Here is a 17,695-nt window from a genome sequence, read left to right as displayed (position 1 = left end):
GGGTTCACATACATACCTTGCACAAATATTCAGTCTTGGTTTATTCTAAGACAGTTTATTAGCGCTGCACTTATTTATAACTTTTTCACTTTGCAATTGATCCTTTGCTGTGCCGGCTGCTATCTAACAACTTAAAGAGACAGCGCGGTATAGTTGTTTTGTTTTTAACCGCCACTAGGGGCGTGCGCTCCCCCTGCTCGCCCACGGAGCCGGTGCGATCGCTCGGGGCACACCGAGAACCGGGATCTGTGTGTGTAAACACAGTTTCAGGCTCTCTGAGGGGAGAAGAGACAGATCACCTGTTCATGCAGAGTATGAACAGCGATCTGTTATCTCCCCTACACAGTCCCCTCCCCCCTTCAGTTAGAACACACACTAGGGAACACAATTAACCCCTTGATCGCCCCCTAGTGTTAACCCGTTCCCTGCCAGTGACATTTTTACAGTAATCAATGCATTTTTATAGCACTGATCGCTGTATAAATGCCAATCGCCCCAAAAACGTGTCAAAATTGTCCAATGTGTCCGCCATAATGTCGCAGTCACGATAAAAATCACAGATCGCCACATTACTAGTAAAAAAAAAATTAATAATAAAAGAATAAAAATCCCACAAAACTATCCCCTATTTTGTAGACGCTATAACTTTTGCGCAAACCAATCAATATACGCTTATTGTGATTTTTTTTTTTACCAAAAATATGTAGAAGATCGGCCTAAACTGAAGGAAAAAAATCATTTTTTTTATATATATATTTTTGGGGGATATTTATTATAGCAAAAAGTAAAAAATATTGTGTTTTTTTCAAAATTGACGCTTTTTTTTGTTTATAGCGCAGAAAATAAAAAAACGCAGAGGTGATCAAATACCACCAAAATAAAGCTTTATTTGTGGCGAAAAAAAGGGCGTCAATTTTGTTTGGGTGCAAGATCGCACGACTGCGCAATTGTCAGTTAAAGTGACGCAGTGCCGAATCGCAAAAAGTGCTCTGGTCAGGAAGGGGGTAAAATCTTCCGGGGCTGAAGCGGTTAAACTGTAGTCACGTAGGATGGCTGTGAAAGATTGATGACATTGTTACGTTTCTGCTTGGACCCCCATAACTCTGTTTGCATCGCCTCTCTTTCCAGGTTCGGGAGGACGGTGTGGAAGCTGTGACTGTCGTGGAAGAAGAATCATTTTGGCTATGGGGTTGTCATAAAGATTCTCTTTTCTTCTTCATGGTAAGTAAATGTGTTTTATTTCAAATTAAACTTAATAAGTTTAGATAGCAGACCAAAGGGGATGGTGTAGAAATGATTTTCCTAAAATTAAAGCTGAATCCAGGAATTCAGCCACTTTGTAAAAAAAGTGAAAGCACACTATGAGTTAGGTCCAAGGAGGTGCATGACATCTCCTGAATTGATCGATTTTATTAATATCTGACAGGTTTATGGCTCTTCCCGAGCATACACTTACACTCGGGGCTGTGAGAGAAGAGAGAGAGGCACACAGAGCAGCTATGCCTGCCCTTCCACTCTGCTGCCCATTCAGAGAGGCCTTTGTATTTTGCGATTGAGTTCACATAATACAAGGGCTTCTGTGATTGGGCAGGGGGAGGGAAGGGGCAGGCATAGTGCCTGCGCCGACTCTAATGCTGAAAAGGCTTAGACCTGAAGCATCAGTGTTGGGCTCCCAGAGATACAGGGAGTCTTCCCGGTAGTGCAATAAAACTGTCAGATGTAAATAATAAAAATAGGCCCAGGAGATGTCAGGCACCTCCTTGGCCTTAACTCATAGTGTGCCTTCACGTTTTACAAAGGAGCTGAATTCCTGTAATTCAGCTTTAATGTTGGATAGAGTAAGGGAGGGTTATAACCAGAGGCGTTGCTAGGGGGTGGCTATTGAGGCTATAGCCCCGAATCTGGGGCCCATAGCCCCGAGTCTCTAGGGCAGGGGTTGGCACCCGGCCCGCCACCGCTGAATGCGGGCACCTGGCGCGTGGAAATTTTCGCTGCTGTCCCCTTCATTGGACAGTGGCGAGCACCCAGTATCACAGGGCTGGATGGGGGCGGGAACCGCAGGATTTGACTTTTTCATTAAACAGCAGGTGATTGGTTGCTGGACAATCCTAGCAACCAATCACCAGCCTGTTAATGTGAAAAGTTAACTTCTGTAGTTCCCGCCCCCATCCAGCTCTGTGATGCCGATCTCAGATGCTCTGCTTGCTGTACACCTGTGTAAGGTAAGAGTTCTACTTACACAGTGTGTGTGGTGGGGTGCAGGGGACAGAGGGCACTGCAGTGTGGGGGTGCACTGCTCGGCACTGGTGAGGCTGCATTGCTTAGCACTGGAGGCTGCATAGATGGGCACAGCTGAGCCCTGCATTGTTTATGTAGCCAACTCCTGAGCCCTGGGGCTCTCTAGGGACCCTGATGTAAGGGGGGCTCTGGTTACCCTGATGTAAGGGGGGTGGGATCTCTGGGGACCCTGATGTAAGTAGGAAGGCTCTCTAGGGACCCTGATGTAAGGGGGGTGGGCTCTCTGAGGACCCCGATGTAAGGGGGTGGGATCTCTGTGGACCCTGATGTAATGAGGGGGGGGCTCTGGGGACCCTGATGTAATGAGGAGGGCTCTGGAGGCCCTGATGTAAGTAGGGAGGCTCTCTAGGGACCCTGATGTAAAGGGAGTTCTGGGGACCCCGATGTAAGAGGGGGTGGGCTCTCTGGGGACCCTGATGTAATGAGGGGGGCTCTGGGGACCCTCATGTAAGTAGGGAGGCTCTCTAGAGACCCTGATGTAAGGGGGGCTCTGGGGACACTGATGTAAGGGGGGTGGGCTCTCTGAGAACCCTGATGTAAGCGGGGGGCTCTCTGGGGACCCTGATGTAAGCGGGGGGCTCTCTGGGGACCCTGATGTAAGCGGGAATCCACACTCAGAGATATATATACTGTACACCCACACGTATATTATATACATGTGTATGATTTTCTTTACTTCACTACTATGGGCTCTAGCCCCAGATCTTTTGTAGCCCTAGCAATGCCCCTGGTTATAACCCAAGTCAAGTTTTTTTTTTTTGCCATCTGTGTCTCAAAGGGGAGATTTCCCTATGCAACCAACGCAGAAAGTGAGAGGAAATCCCTCCAAAGTGAGGGAATCCCTGGTTGTCATCAGAATTGGTGTCCCCATTGGAAGATTTCCCTTCTTTTCCCGTTCTAAAAACGAAACAAAAAAAAAAACTTCCCCTAGTTATATTTTAAGACTTATTACTGCTTTTAAATGTGTCTTTAATTGGTCTTTTAACTTGTAACTCTCTATTCAACAAGGCTGGGTAAGGTGTGGCCAATTGTGTGGGCCAATCAGGCTTTTCCTCTTTTTACAGTTCTATCAGTCTAATGCCCGTACACACGGTCGGATTTTCCGACGGAAAATGTGTGATAGGACCTTGTTGTCGGAAATTCCGACCGTGTGTGGGCTCCATCACACATTTTCCATCGGATTTTCCGACACACAAAGTTTGGGAGCTTGCTATAAAATTTTCCGACAACAAAATCCGTTGTCGGAATTTCCGATCGTGTGTACACAAATCCGACGGACAAAGTGCCACGCATGCTCAGAATAAATAAAGAGATGAAAGCTATTGGCCACTGCCCCATTTATAGTCCCAACGTACGTGTTTTACGTCACCGCGTTCAGAATGATCGGATTTTCCGACAACTTTGTGTGACAGTGTGTATGCAAGACAAGTTTGAGCCAACATCCGTCGCAAAAAATCCATGGATTTTGTTGTCGGAATGTCCGAACAAAGTCCGACCGTGTGTACGGGGCATTACACTGTAAACAGGGAGGGGTGACCATGCTGCTGGTGCTCTTTTATTGTCCAATCGCATGCTTGGGTGGATCTTGGACTTGAATAGGACTTGATGTGCCCATCAGTGATGCCTGTCAGTGCCCATTAGTGATGCCTATCAGTGCCTATTAGTGATGCCTGTCAGTGCCCATCAGTGATGCCTATCAGTGCCCATTAGTGATGCCTATCAGTGCCTATTAGTGATGCCTGTCAGTGCCCATTAGTGATGCCTGTCAGTGCCCATCAGTGATGCCTATCAGTGCCCATCAGTGATGCCTATCAGTGCCCATTAGTGATGCCTATCAGTGCCCATTAGTGATGCCTGTCAGTGCCCTTCAGTGATGCCTATCCGTGCCCATTAGTGATGCCTATCAGTGCCCATTAGGGATGCCTGTCAGTGCCCATCAGTGATGCCTAATCAGTTCCCATTAGTGATGCCTATCAGTACCCATTAGTGATGCCTGTCAGTGCCCATTAGTGATGCCTGTCAGTGCCCATCAGTGATGCCTATCAGTGCCCATTAGTGATGCCTATCAGTGCCCATTAGTGATGCCTGTCAGTGCCCTTCAGTGATGCCTATCAGTGCCCATTAGTGATGCCTATCAGTGCCCATTAGGGATGCATGTCAGTGCCCATCAGTGATGTCTGTCAGGGCCATCAGTGATGCCCATCAGTGATGCCTGTCAGTGCCCATCAGTGATGTGTATCAGTGCCCATTAGTGATGCCTATCAGTGCCCATCAATGATGCCTATCAGTGCCCATTAGTGATGCCTGTCAGTGCCTATTAGTGATGTCTATCAGTGTCCATTAGTGATGCCTGTCAGTTCCCATCAGTGATTTCTGTCAGTGCCCATTAGTGATGCCTATCAGTGACGCCTGTCAGTGATACATATCAGTGCCTCCTCATCAGTGCAGCCTATTTAGAAGATTTTGTAACAGAAACTAAGAAAAACTTTTTTTTTCTCAAAATTTTCAGTCTTATTTCGTTTGTTTAGCAAAACTTTAAAAATCCAGTGGTGATTAAATACTACCAAAAGAAAGCTCTATCTGTCTCAGGATAAATTATAAAAAGTTCATATGAGTACAGTGCTGCATGACCGCGCAATTGTCATTCAAAATGCGACAGCACTGAAAGCTGAAAATTGGCCTGGGGCAGGAAGGGGGTGAAAGTGCCCACATAGGCAAGTAGTTAAAGAGGGCAGGGTACTGTGTGTGTGTGTGTAGGGGGGGGGGGGGTTCTTTAACAACTCTAGAAGCCCATGCTGTATTTGCCAGCAATCTTTTCTCATATGATTGTGAGCTCCTCGTTTTCGGTGGATTTTAATTACAATTAGCAGACAGGGTGAAAATGAGCCGTAAGTCATGTTACAAAAAATGAGGTGTTATAATTATACCTTTCTCTATAGACTGTTAATTTAATGTCATGAAATCACACATTACCAACATCACGTTTAAAGCTTTTATTACTCCCAAGTGAGAATAATGTGAGACTTCAACAGAAGAAAAAACGAGGGCGATATTTATCCAATATTTATTATTCTTTCTGTAGTACTTTGCAGTATGACATTTGGGGGTGTACAGTTGTAGTTGTACCGGATTCCTCTGTTAAAGTGATTGTAAAGGAACAAACATGTTATACTTACCTGCTCTGTGTAACGGTTTCGCACAGAGCAGCCCGGATCCTCCTCTTCTGGGATCCCCCCGCAGGCGCCACTTTGTCTTTGCAAAACAGGGACTAGAATCCATGTCTTCCCCTAGTAAAAGCACCTCCCACAGTTTAATAAAACAAATGTTAGGCACACAGTTAACCCTTTGATCGCCCCTGATGTTACCCCCCTCCCCAGCCATTGTCATTAGTACAGTGACAGTGGGGGGAGGAGGGTTAGTGTGGGATGGTGGGCTGGAGCGCCCCCCCCCCCCCACATACATGTACATACATATACAGATAACGTGTACATAAGTGGGGTAACTATGCAGGTAAACATCAATTGTGCAACACATATTACATATCACTGCGCACGCCAGAGTGAGAGCAATCATTTTAGGCCCATAACGTTAACTCTAACGTTATGGGCCTAAAACGTTTAGGGCCTAAAATGATGACTTTTAAAGTGTTGCCTATGGAAAATACAGGGTGCAGAAGTTTATCACCGTTTCACAGACGCATGCAATTCTTGACATGCTGGGTGTCAATTTACTCAGAGCAACCTCTTCTTTTATATTTTACCAAAATGTGGGCAATATATTGTGTTCATGTGTCCTAAACTTAACTTCAGCGTATTTTTTTACTGAAATTTTAAATAGTATTGGCTAATATCGTTAGACATAGAAAATTGGAACTACCGCTTTGTTATTCTCGAAGGGTGTCTGCTTTCAGAAAACATATAATGTTTGGGGGTTTTAACTAATCTTCAGAACTAAAATGTTTTTTTAAACATCCTCCTAGTTAGGATGCCAGGTAAATTTAGGAGGAGGAGCAGTGATTGTTTGGGATTTTCTGTTCAGGGTCCCCCCCCCCCCCCCCCCACACACACACACACCTCTAGAAGAAGTTTCTAAAGCTTAGGGAGGGGGAATTCAAATAACCGGCCTTAATATTGATTAGGGCCTAGCCAATCCCTGGGGAGGTGTGCCCAGATGGTGGCTGGGAAGTTGATAAATAGTATGGAGCCCTGGAGAGGTTGTCCTTCTCCAGCAAGGAGAGTTCCAAGTCCCTGTGGACTGTGTTACTGTGTTACTGTTCTGTAATCTCTCAGCGGTGACAGACCTGGGACCTGGAAGTGATCTGGAACTGACTGCAGGACTTCACCAAAGGGATCTGGTCTAAAGAAGGACTGTCTTACTCACTGGGTTGTGTCCAGAGGAGGCTGGAAGGTGGCAGCTGTCCTGGCGACTTGTAAGTAATGACCCTGAATTTATTCCTGTTGACTTTGTGCTTTTGGGATATAAGTGTCAGATGTAGCTTGGACTGAGACAGCTCTCATATGGTCTCAGATCCTGGCCATTCCCTGTACTCAGCAGTGCCCAGACCATGTGTCTGCCACCATTGAGAGCCAATTAATATGTGCAAGAGTAACTTCCTGGCTTCCTTGAACCAGCTTGGTGGTGGAAGGCACAGCAGATATCTGGCTGGGTCAGGAGTGACAAGTTTATTGATGGACAGCACACATCCTGTGCTTCCACCCTGGGTTTGTCTCTTTAACACGTTTCACCCAACTGGGTTTCTCTACGATTAAACTTTTCAGGCTTTTATTACATCCTTGGAGTGCGGTCCCCTTCTTTTATAGTGGAATGTCCTTCAAGGATCGGGAACTGGCTTCTTCAGGCTTAGCACCTGCCTGTCCACACAATGGAGGGTGCAAAGGAGATCTTCTACTCCATACCAAAAAGAGCAAATACCTGGGCAAAGTCCAAAAAATGTGTAGCAGGGTCCCTGGAGGTTGAAAGCACGTCCAACAATGGTTTTGGGCTGTGGGCTTAGAGAAGAGTGTCCTTCTGTATTGTGTAGTGTTTCTGAGACTGAGCATTGTACCAATTAGCTGTGCAGTGATTCAGGGTAACCAAATGCCAAAGAGACTTGCCTTATGGTACCCAGCTGTGAGGTCTTAGACCTCTGGTGCCCAACCTGAGGCGCAAGGGCCACATGTGGCCCTTTGGTACATGATGTGTTGCCCTCAGATCTCAGCAGTCTATAGTGGGAACATTGATTAGGGTAATAGCACTGATCTCTACTAGCCTCGTGTACCATGTTACCAGTTTCGTATTGTCTTCTGCAGTATATCCCCAGCCAACACTGTATCCTGTCCACACTCTCTGACCCCCATTTCCTCTGTTAGGTTTGCAGTTTCTGACAGTCCTCTCATTGTGTGCAGCTCTTTTGGTGATGTCAGGGGCCGCATTTGAGGCCCGTTTTAGTTCATAAGTTGACAACCACTGCCTTAGACTGTCCAACACCCTCAAATACTAAGGAAAAGAATGTCCTTTAAATTGCTAAGTACTAACCGTTTTGGAGTATCCCATGCCCCTACCCCTCTCCTGTTACAAGTCTTATCGGCAATAAATCACAAAATGGCAACCCCTAGACCAGCCTTTCTCAACCAGGGTTCCTTCAGGGTTGCTAGGGGTTCCTTGAGCAGTGAGCAACTTCTGTCTCTCAGATGAGTACCTACCAATATGAACAATGATCTTTTTGGCTATCTGTAAGGGGGAGAGTCTTCTCAATGGCCACAAATGTGCAAAGCTTTCTTCTAAGTGACCATCACACTAATGCGCTGTGAACTTTTGATAAATTAATTATTAATAGGGGTTCCCTGAGCCTGGAAGGTTCCACCATGTTAAAAAGGTTAAGAAAGGCTAGTGTAGACAGGCAGCCTCCACACTTTTGGGGAAGAACCAGTTAATATCTGAAGTCCCTGCGGGGCAACGCTACAGTAGATTGGCTTTTAGTTTTAGGAAGTGCATTTAGATTTAATTTCCAGTTATCAACATGTCCTGTTCCCAACCCCATCCAATCAACTACACTGTATTGTCACAGAGTGTCCTTGTCCCAGGAAGGTGGAAAAAGAGCGCTGTGTCAACACGACACACAAAGCCTCAAAAGCATTTTGTGTGCTGAGAAGTGATGGCAATGACAGGGGTTGTGCCAGGATAAATGCTTTGAAGTACAGCTTACACTGTGATATTACAAACAAAATATGACAGAATAAATTAAACCAGGTAAACAGACAGAAACCTTAAAGTCTTACAATTGCAACTTTAAGAACATTTTAGTATAAATTGTTTTTTTTTTATTTTAAAATGTTCAAGGGTACAACATGTGCTATTTACAAAAATAAAATCACCGTGAGAATGTCTTAAGCTGACTCAGCTCCATCTATTGGCCATAATGTGGTATTTTCCTGAAAACCCCCTCAATCAGGAAAATACCACATTATGACCACTAGATGGAGCTGACGATCATAGGAAATAAACTTACACAAATTACAGGAATTATTCTTGATGGTTGCATGTATGCTTGAGACTTTTGCATAATGAACGTTTTATAAGTAGATCTCATGGTCAGCTGATAGGCGACCTGGGAATAGTGTGCTAAAGTTCCACAGTCAAGTCAAAGAAATACGCTAATTGAGGTGTTATAGTCCTCAAGAACAGTAAAAATGTGAGGGTACGCAGGGTGAGGTAAGGAAGGGGTTGACCCCTGAGTAAGATGGTGGGGGGAGAAAACGAGAGAAAGAGGGAAGAAGGGAAGGAAGGAAGGAAGGAAGGAAGGAAGGAAGGAAGGAAGGAAGGAAGCAAGGAAGGAAGGAAGGAAGGAAGGAAGGAAAGAAAGAAAGACTGGATACCCTTGTAGCAGTGGTCTTGCAGGGTACATCTAAATGTGGGTATCAAAGCAGACCTAGGGGTCCCACACTCACAAGTAAAAAGGGTATTATTCATTCTAGCTGTAAGGTCAAGTGTGGTTGATCCATTTGTTTGCCACCATTGTGAGGCAACTAATATGTGCAAAAGTAACTACCTGGCTTCTTTGATCTCATTGGGTTGTGGAAGGCCCACAGGTATGTGGCTGGGTCAACAATGACAAGTTTATTGATGGACAGCACACACCACGTCCTTCCACCCCCGGTTCGTTCATGTAACGCGTTTCACCTATCTAGGCTTCTCTACGGTTAAACAAGTCAGGCTTTTGTGACGTAATTGGAGTGTGGCCCCTTCCTTTATAGAGGTGTGTCTTTCAAGCAGCACAAACTGGCTTATTTGGGCTTAGCACCTGCCTGGCTACACAATGGAGAAACGATTGGGCTGGCCTTCAGGTGGTGAGGTTTTGGGATTTCTTATAATGGGTCATGTGAATGGAATTTGTAGGAGGGTGTAAAGAAGATCTTTCACTCCATGCCATATAGAGCAAATCCTGGGGGGAAGTGCAAAAAAATGTGTAACAGGGTCCCTCGAGGTTGAAGGCACCTCCAACAATGGTCTGAAATGTTAAGAGCAAAGGGAATGTAGAAAGGCAGGGAAAGGTATGGTTCCGGTGATCTTGTAAAGTGAAGTTTTATGCGCAGTTTCCCAGATTTTGCCCAAATTCTCTAAGGTGAACCCTCTTTTTTAAAATTCTATGCAACATAATAAGGGAACAGAACAATCCAGAAATCGTTAAGTACAAATGAATATGGTATACAAGGCTGTAAACCATCTATAACAAAGAAAGAGTAATGAAGTAGTAACGTGAGATTTAGATATTGAGGAGTCAACGACACTCTACAACACTCTTTATGAATTTAAAGGTATATATTAGGGTATGATATGTAGCTATAGAAACACATTTGGCAATTGCTCAAAGTAAAGTTAGCGTTGTCATTAATACGGATGGATGGATGATATGTCATGTCATGTCATATCACAATAAGAGACCCCCAGTAAATATAGGGATAAACATATGGTTTGGTGCGGCACGTCCTCTTTGTGGATGCAGTTAGAGATTTATTTGTATTATGTGTTAGGCTGGCAGAGGTACACCTTTCGATGTTATGAAATGTAGACATCAGTTGGGTTATATCTTTTAAAGAAGGGTCTAGTATGGGTGGATTTATGTAGATCTGCGTGTAGCAGGAGGAGTGGTTAGGGTAGCCTTTCTCAAACTATTCAACACAGAGGACCCTTGAAATAAGTTTACGGTTCAGGGAACCCCTGCTAAAATAATAATAATTTTAATAGTAATAATAATAATGCCACCTATTAGTGCCCATAAGTGCCACCTATCTGTAGCCATCAGTGCCACCTTTAAGTGCCCATCACTGCCACATCTCAGTGCTCATTAGTGCTGCTGCTGCATGACAAAAACTAAGAAAAACTTTTTTTTTTTTTTTTTTTAACATTTTCGACCATATTCGTTTTTTTACCAAAAAATAAAAAACACAGTGGCGATTGAATAGCACCAAAAAAAAGCTCTATCTGTTTCAAAAAAATGATAATAATTTTGTTTGGGTACAGCATTGCATGACCGCACAGTTGTCATTCAAAGTGTGACCGCGCTGAAAATTGGCCTGGGCAGGAAGGGGGTGAAAATGCTCGGTAGGCAAGTGGGTGAACTAAATGTATATTTCATGACGACCATAAATGAAAATTCCTATAGAGTGAGTTAAAAATAAATATATTATAGACAGATATTAGATATTAGACAAAATGCCCCCTGTGTGATATGATGTCTTTGTGACAGTTCTCTTTATTAAGAAATCAGGGGTCTTTTAGATTAGTGGTCTCCAAATTGCAGCCGGGGGTCCGGATGTGGCCCTTTGCATGCCTTTACCATGCCCCTGTCCTAACATAGATACAAAGCACTATTCCTTCTATACTAGCAATGGGCCATAATTCCTGCCACTAATACCAACAATAGGGCACTATCCCCCCCCCCCCCCCCGCACTGACACCAACTGCAGGGCCCTATTCTTCCCACTGACACCAACAATGGGGCACTATTCCTCCAACTAATACCAGTGATGGGGCATTCTGTACTTCCATTGATGCCGGGGCATTCTCTGCTCTCACTGGCTACAGTCCGGCCCCCTCAAAGTGTGAAAGAAAGTAAACTGGCCCTTTATTCAGAAAGTTTGGAGACCCCTGTTTTGGACCCCTTATGTCTTCTCTGTTCTTCATTGAAGCTAATGCAGCACAGACCTTTCTCCATTAGCTTCTTCCCTGGCCACTCACACCTGTTATACATGTTGCTTCTTTTGCAGCTAAGGGAGATCAGAGAATAGATGTTCACTGGTCTCCTCCCTCTCCATCTGTGACACCTACCATGTAGGTCCCAGGCCTGCAGGTGGGACAGTGGAGCCCTGGAAGCATGGTGGGGCAGCACAATTCTGGGGTTGATAAAAGCGTTCGGGAAGCTGTACATCCAGGGGCGGACTGACCATTCGGGCCCTCGGGCACTGTCCGAGGGCCCCATGCCACTAAGGGGCCCCATCAGGGTTGCCAGCCTCAATAAAACCAGGGACAGTATGTAAAAATCTGTGTTTTTTTAAAAAATCCCAAGCTTATAGCTGCCCGCCTCTCCAGTACCTTTTCTGTGTGTGTATACTGTGTGTATATATTGTGTGTCTGTGTGTATACTGTATGTGTGTGTATACTGTGTGGTCCCATAATCTCCTATTGCCCGGGGGCCCCATAATCTCCTATTGCCCGGGGGGCCCCATAATCTCCGATAGCCTGGGGGCCCCATGAGTTGTCAGTCCGCCCCTGTGTACATCCACTCAATTGCTTTTATCAGAAAGCTGACCTTTAGCTGGTGAAACATACACAATGGGTGCAAAGCTCTGCAGGAAAATTAGCAAAAATCGTTAGATCAATGTTGCTGGAATTGCTACTTTTTTCATTAGCGGACTATTATACAATTGTACTAATAAATTAGAAATATAGTATACAGTTTATGTAAATGAAGTGTCTGAGTATATGGGCGGTGTCTACCATGTTTTAAATACTTCCCGGGGTCCAACGGTGAGGTTGCAGTTCAAATGATGGTTCTGAGAACATTGAATACGGAATGCGATGGGAATGTGTAGCAGCGATGGAGTGATTCATAGTTTCACCACCGGCATGACTAATTGTGCCTAATTAAGCAGGTGACTGCAGCATTACACATCGGATACATGCGGGGAGCTGTGTGCCGAACACTTACCTGATCCCCACACAAATTACGTAACTACAGAACTAGAGATAAACGAAAAATATCCTGAAGCGCTACAAAGGACTGTAGGGTCATGTATGATTGGATGTAGCTGTGACGTAAACGATCCGTGGTTGATAATGATAAAAACTCAGCGCAGCTGGCACAACACTGGAATAATGTGGGACAAACAAAAAGAACTATAAGCAGAGCTCTATGAGTAAGATCCAAAAGTGTAGTAGTCATAAAAACAGGCACTTGTAACCATGGAATGATGATCCAACAATGTAGAAATGATGAGCTGAAGCGAAGTCTAAAATTAAAGTCTAAAAATCAGCTGGGAAACAGGTAAAAAAACATTAAGTAATGGACAGATAAAAGTTATTCAACGTTACCAAAGGTGACCTCAGATGGGGAAGAGGGGCGAACAGACTTCCGGGGGGGCTCACTGGTATCACATGGTGGAGGGACGCCAATGCCCATGTTGAAAAGGATGGAAATCCGGTCCCAAGGAGCCCAGTGTCAGAAACCATGAAATCAGACCGAGACAGAAGTACAGTCAAATCACACTTGTTTAATAATAAAAGTAAAAAGAACAAACGTAGTCAAAACATAGCCAAAGTTCAGGAACCGGATCAGATAGTCAGCCAAGCCAGAAGTCAGGGATCAATGTAGTGGAACAGCAAGCAGGATGTGGAGCCAGAAGGGATGTCAGCAAAGCAAATCTTTAAACAGGAACGCAGGAGAATGTCTCTGTGATGTTGACCAAGGCGAAGGCAGAGATCCTCTGGACTGGACGGCTTAAGTAGGCAGGACTGACAAGCAGGATATCATCAACAGCTGAGTAACTGTGGAGAAATAGGAGCTGGCAATTAGCTGACAGCTGAGTGGCCAACTCAGAGAAGGAAGGGCTGAGCCAAGCCCTGAAACTCAGATGGCTGTAGAAGATGGTGATTTAGCCGGGTCCAAGATGGATAAAGCTCCTAGCAGCGGGAGCATAGAGGGCCGTGTATGTCCGGACTGGGAAGGTGTGAGGTTGCCTGGATGTGGCCAAATCACAGGGCTCAGCGGGTCAGACCACTCGGTGGTGACACCACAACTGAGGGGAACTGGAGGAGCCGAGCAGAGCCAAGAGAAACCAATGCGCCTGGAGTGACGTCAGAGCTGCGCCGGAGACAGAGGAAAAGATGTGCTGTTGCCGTGTCTTACATGTTTCGCGCGCATGCACTTTGTCAAAGTCACCGGTTCCCCTCAGTGGTGGTGTCACCACTGAGTGGTCTGACCCGTTGAGCCCTGTGACTCGCCACATCCAGGCATCCTCACACTTTCCCAGTCCGGACATACATGGCCCTCTATCCCCCCCGCTCCTAGCGGCTTCATCCATCTTGGACCCGGCTATATCACCATCTTCTACAGCCCCTGGGCTCCTTAGGACCGGATTTCCATCCTTTTCAACATGGGCATTGGCGCCCCCATGTGATACCAGCGAGCCCTCCGGATGTCTGTTCACCCCTCTTCCCCATCTGAGGTCACCTGTGGTAACGTTGAATAACTTTTATCTGTCCATGACTTCATTGTTTTTATACCTGTTTCCCAGCTGATTTTTAGACTTTCATTTTAGACTTTGCATCAGCTCATCATATCTATGATGGAATAAACATTGTTGGATCATCATTCCATGGTTACAAGTTCCTGTTTTTATGACTACTACACTTTGGAGCTTACCCATAGAGCGCTGCTTATAGTTCTTTTTGTAACTACAGAACTAGTTACTTGTGGAAGGAAGGCTATTGGGGGCGTTCAGAATTTTTCACCAGTTTATGACATAATCAAGACAGAGAAATATACAAGTACTAAATATATACATTACATATCGTATCTATACAGCGGGTAAAATACGTCTTGAACACGTCACCATTTTTCTAGGTAAATATTTTTGTAAAGGTGCTATTGGCATGAAATTTTCACCACATTTCGGTAACAATCCATGCAATCCATAGATACAAAGACGCTAAAACAAATAAGTTCAGAAATTAAGTTATGTGTAATAAAATGGAATGACACTGAGAAAAGTACTGAACACAGGAAGAAAGGGAGGTGCAGAAAGGCATGGAAAGCCAAGACACCAGCTGAAATCAGTTATTAGAAAGCAATCCTGCCCCTTGTCAGTGCAAATTAATATCAGCTGGTTCAGTCCCAACGGATGGCCTATAAAAAGGTTTCTCATTACCAAGGTGTCACACAAGAAACATCTCATGATGGGTAAAAGCAAAAAGCTCTCTCAAGACCTTTGCAACCTTATTTTTGCAAAACATATTGATGGCATTAGTTACAAAAGGATCTTTAAACTTCTGAATGTTCCAGTGAGTACTGTTGGGGCCATAATCCATTAGTGGAAAGAACATCATTTCACCATAACCTGGCCATAACCACCTGCTCCTCACAAGATTTCTGACAGAGGAGTGAAATGAATTATAAGAGTTGTCCAAGAGCCAAGGACCACTTGTGGAGAGCTTCAGAAAGACCTGGAATTAGCAGGTACAATTGTTTCAAAGAACACAATAAGTAATGCACTCAGCCGCTATGGCCTGTATGCGCGCTCACCACACAAGACTCCATTGCTGGAGAAAAAGCATGTTGAAGCTTGTTTAAAGTTTGCTGCACAACATTAAGAAAAGCCTGTGAAATACTGGGAGAATATAGTCTGGTCAGATGAGACCAAAATTGGAACTCTTTGGATGCCATAATACACACCATGTTTGGAGGTCAAATGGCACATCACCCCAAAAACATCCCCCATACCAACAGTGAGGTTTGGAGGTGGGAACATCATGGTGTGGGCGGGGCTGTTTTTCAGCATACGGTGCTGGCAAACTTCATATCATTGAAGGAAGGATGAATGGAAAAATGTACCAAGACATTCTTGATAAAAATCTGCTGCCATCTACCAGGATGATGAAGATGAAACGAGGGGGACATTTCAATGATCCCAAACACAAAGCCAAGGAAACTCTCAATTTGTTTCAAAGAAAGAAAATAAAGCTGCTAGAATGGCCCAGCCAATCACCTGACTTGAATCCAATAGAAAATCTATGGAAAGAACTAAAGATGAGAGTTCATAGAAGAGGACCACGGAACCTTCAAGATTTGAAGACTGTCTGGAAGAATGGGCCAAAATTACACCTGAGCAACAGATGCGACTAGTTTCTCCATACAGGAGGCGTCTTGAAGCCGTCATTACCAACAAAGGATTTTGTACCAAGTATTAAATTCATTTCTGTTAGCGTATTCAATGCTTTTTCCCTGTATCATTCCATTTTATTACACATAACTTCCTTTCTGAACTTTTTGCTTTGGTGTCTTTGTATGTATGGATGGCATGGGTTGTTACCGACATGTGATGAAAATTTCATGTCTATATCACCTTTAGAAATATATTTACCTAGAAAAATGGTGATGTGTTAAATACTTATTTTACCTGTTGTATATATTTTTTATATATATCCCATTTTCCACTAATCAACAGAAATAAACTCTTCAATATCAAAGGAATAACAGAGCTTTGCAAAGGAATAACAAGTAATTACAATAAAAAACAACACACAACTGCCAAAGAGGAACTTCAGTCTTTTTTGTATGGCTCTGCCTCCCCCACTGGCACTGCCATTTTCATCTTTTCTGTGTAGTACCCTGGAGTTTAGGCAGGGTTGCTCCTCACAAATTTACTTGCCAGGAATAGTTATCCTGGTTGATTGCTAGAGATATATTGATTTCTCCTTAAGTTTGGCCTTGTTGAACTTTTCTCTTCTACCACTAGGTGGCCGGGTACTTGGTTGTACTAGATAGGAGAAGGGCAACGCAAGGTCAGGTTATGGCTATGTGGGGCATCTCAGCCAATGGGCAGGGGGTTTTCTGGAATCCATTGGCCTGCTGGGAGAACCTATATATTTGGGTGGAGTCAGGTGATCTGTGTTCTGTGCCACCTGGACGCCTGTCTGGGTGGACGTGTGTTGTACTGCCCAGGCTGCTAGGCCAGAGATTGGGCCAATTACGGGCACATCTGGCTGCTAGGATGGCTTAGGGCCTATCCAGAAGCAAGAGAGAAGTGCAGGGTTGGGACTGCGGCTTGCAATCCAACCAAAGGTGACGGTTCTGTCGGCCGGAGAACCTGTCGTGGTCGGAGGTAGAGGGGAAGCTGTCGCTAGTAAGGGACCAACCACCTTTACAAGGGACCACAGTCAGTAATTGAAGCAAGTACCGGAGCAGCATTCTTACCAACCGGGGACGTTGAAGAATCAAGAAACTTCAGTGGGTATCAAGCCAGGGACCCAGCCAGCGGAGGTGACGCTTGCAGAGCAGCCTTGTGTGTTAAGCCAGGGACCGAGCAGAGAAGTGGGGGTGATGCTTGAGGAAGATACCACTGTGAAGATTGGAGAAGCTCAAGGGATTCAGTGGCAGTGAATCAGTGGGTCTAGTGAGTGACCGGGAGCTCAGTGGGCTGAAGAACCACAAGGAGTGATTTTAGTGATAGTGAAAGAACTGTTACATTTCTGTTAGGAACTGTTAAAGACTGTTGCCATAGACAGCATTCCTGCACATGCAGATGTGGCGTCTTGCTGGATGCCTTTCTCTGCATGGCTGTCCTCTTATTGAAGTCTCTGAGTCTGCCAATTAATCTTACAACTACCTAAGGGTGTCCTGGCCCTAACCCTCTCTCCCCCAAAAAGTTTGTTAAGCGAAATAAACTTTCTTTTGCATTCAAGAAGTGTCTGGCGCCCAATAACTTTAACTACTCTGCACCCACAATGCCTCACAACCCTCCTATATACAGAAGGATGTCAGCCATCCCTGGCCCTGGAGGTTCTCACTAGATCAAAGGAGGCCTGGGACCTTGCTACATCTGGTATATGCGCAAATGTGCTGAAGGGCTCCTCCCGGCCCTTGGAATCTGGCAGAGGAGTTTGACACATCTACACACGCAAGGGAAATTTTGCACGTGTGCGCAAACATGGCAGTTTTGGAAGTTCCATAACAGCCCATCTTTGCACATGCACAGAGAAAACAGTGCTCATGCAGATATGAGTGAAGGTCCACATTGAGAACATGCTCCTTTCATGCTAGTATTAAGTAGATGCTCCTTTAGTAGAAATTACAGCCTCAGGTCTATGTGAATAGGTCTGTATCTGCTTATCACACCTTGAT

At 44.8% G+C, this 17,695-nt stretch overlaps 1 protein-coding gene across 3 annotated transcripts in view; it reads left to right on the top strand.

Moving 5' to 3' along the window:
- The first annotated feature begins 1,115 nt into the window (after positions 1-1,115).
- The window catches only part of PTPN5 (protein tyrosine phosphatase non-receptor type 5), a 74,080-nt gene continuing 57,500 nt past the window's right edge, over positions 1,116-17,695 (top strand). For 2 of the 3 annotated variants that reach the window (XM_073604125.1, XM_073604123.1), the window contains exon 1: positions 1,116-1,221. The gene's annotated coding sequence lies outside the window, so the exon portion shown is untranslated. Of the gene's footprint in view, positions 1,222-6,587; positions 6,728-17,695 lie in introns of all 3 variants that reach the window. The other variant, XM_073604124.1, reaches the window with a different exon arrangement.

The sequence above is a fragment of the Aquarana catesbeiana genome, linkage group LG11, assembly GCF_042186555.1.
Source record: "Aquarana catesbeiana isolate 2022-GZ linkage group LG11, ASM4218655v1, whole genome shotgun sequence".
In the NCBI taxonomy this organism is placed as follows: Eukaryota; Metazoa; Chordata; class Amphibia; order Anura; family Ranidae; genus Aquarana; species Aquarana catesbeiana.
The sequence above is the reverse complement of the archived record's forward strand: the minus strand, read 5'-3'. Positions and strand labels throughout refer to the sequence as shown.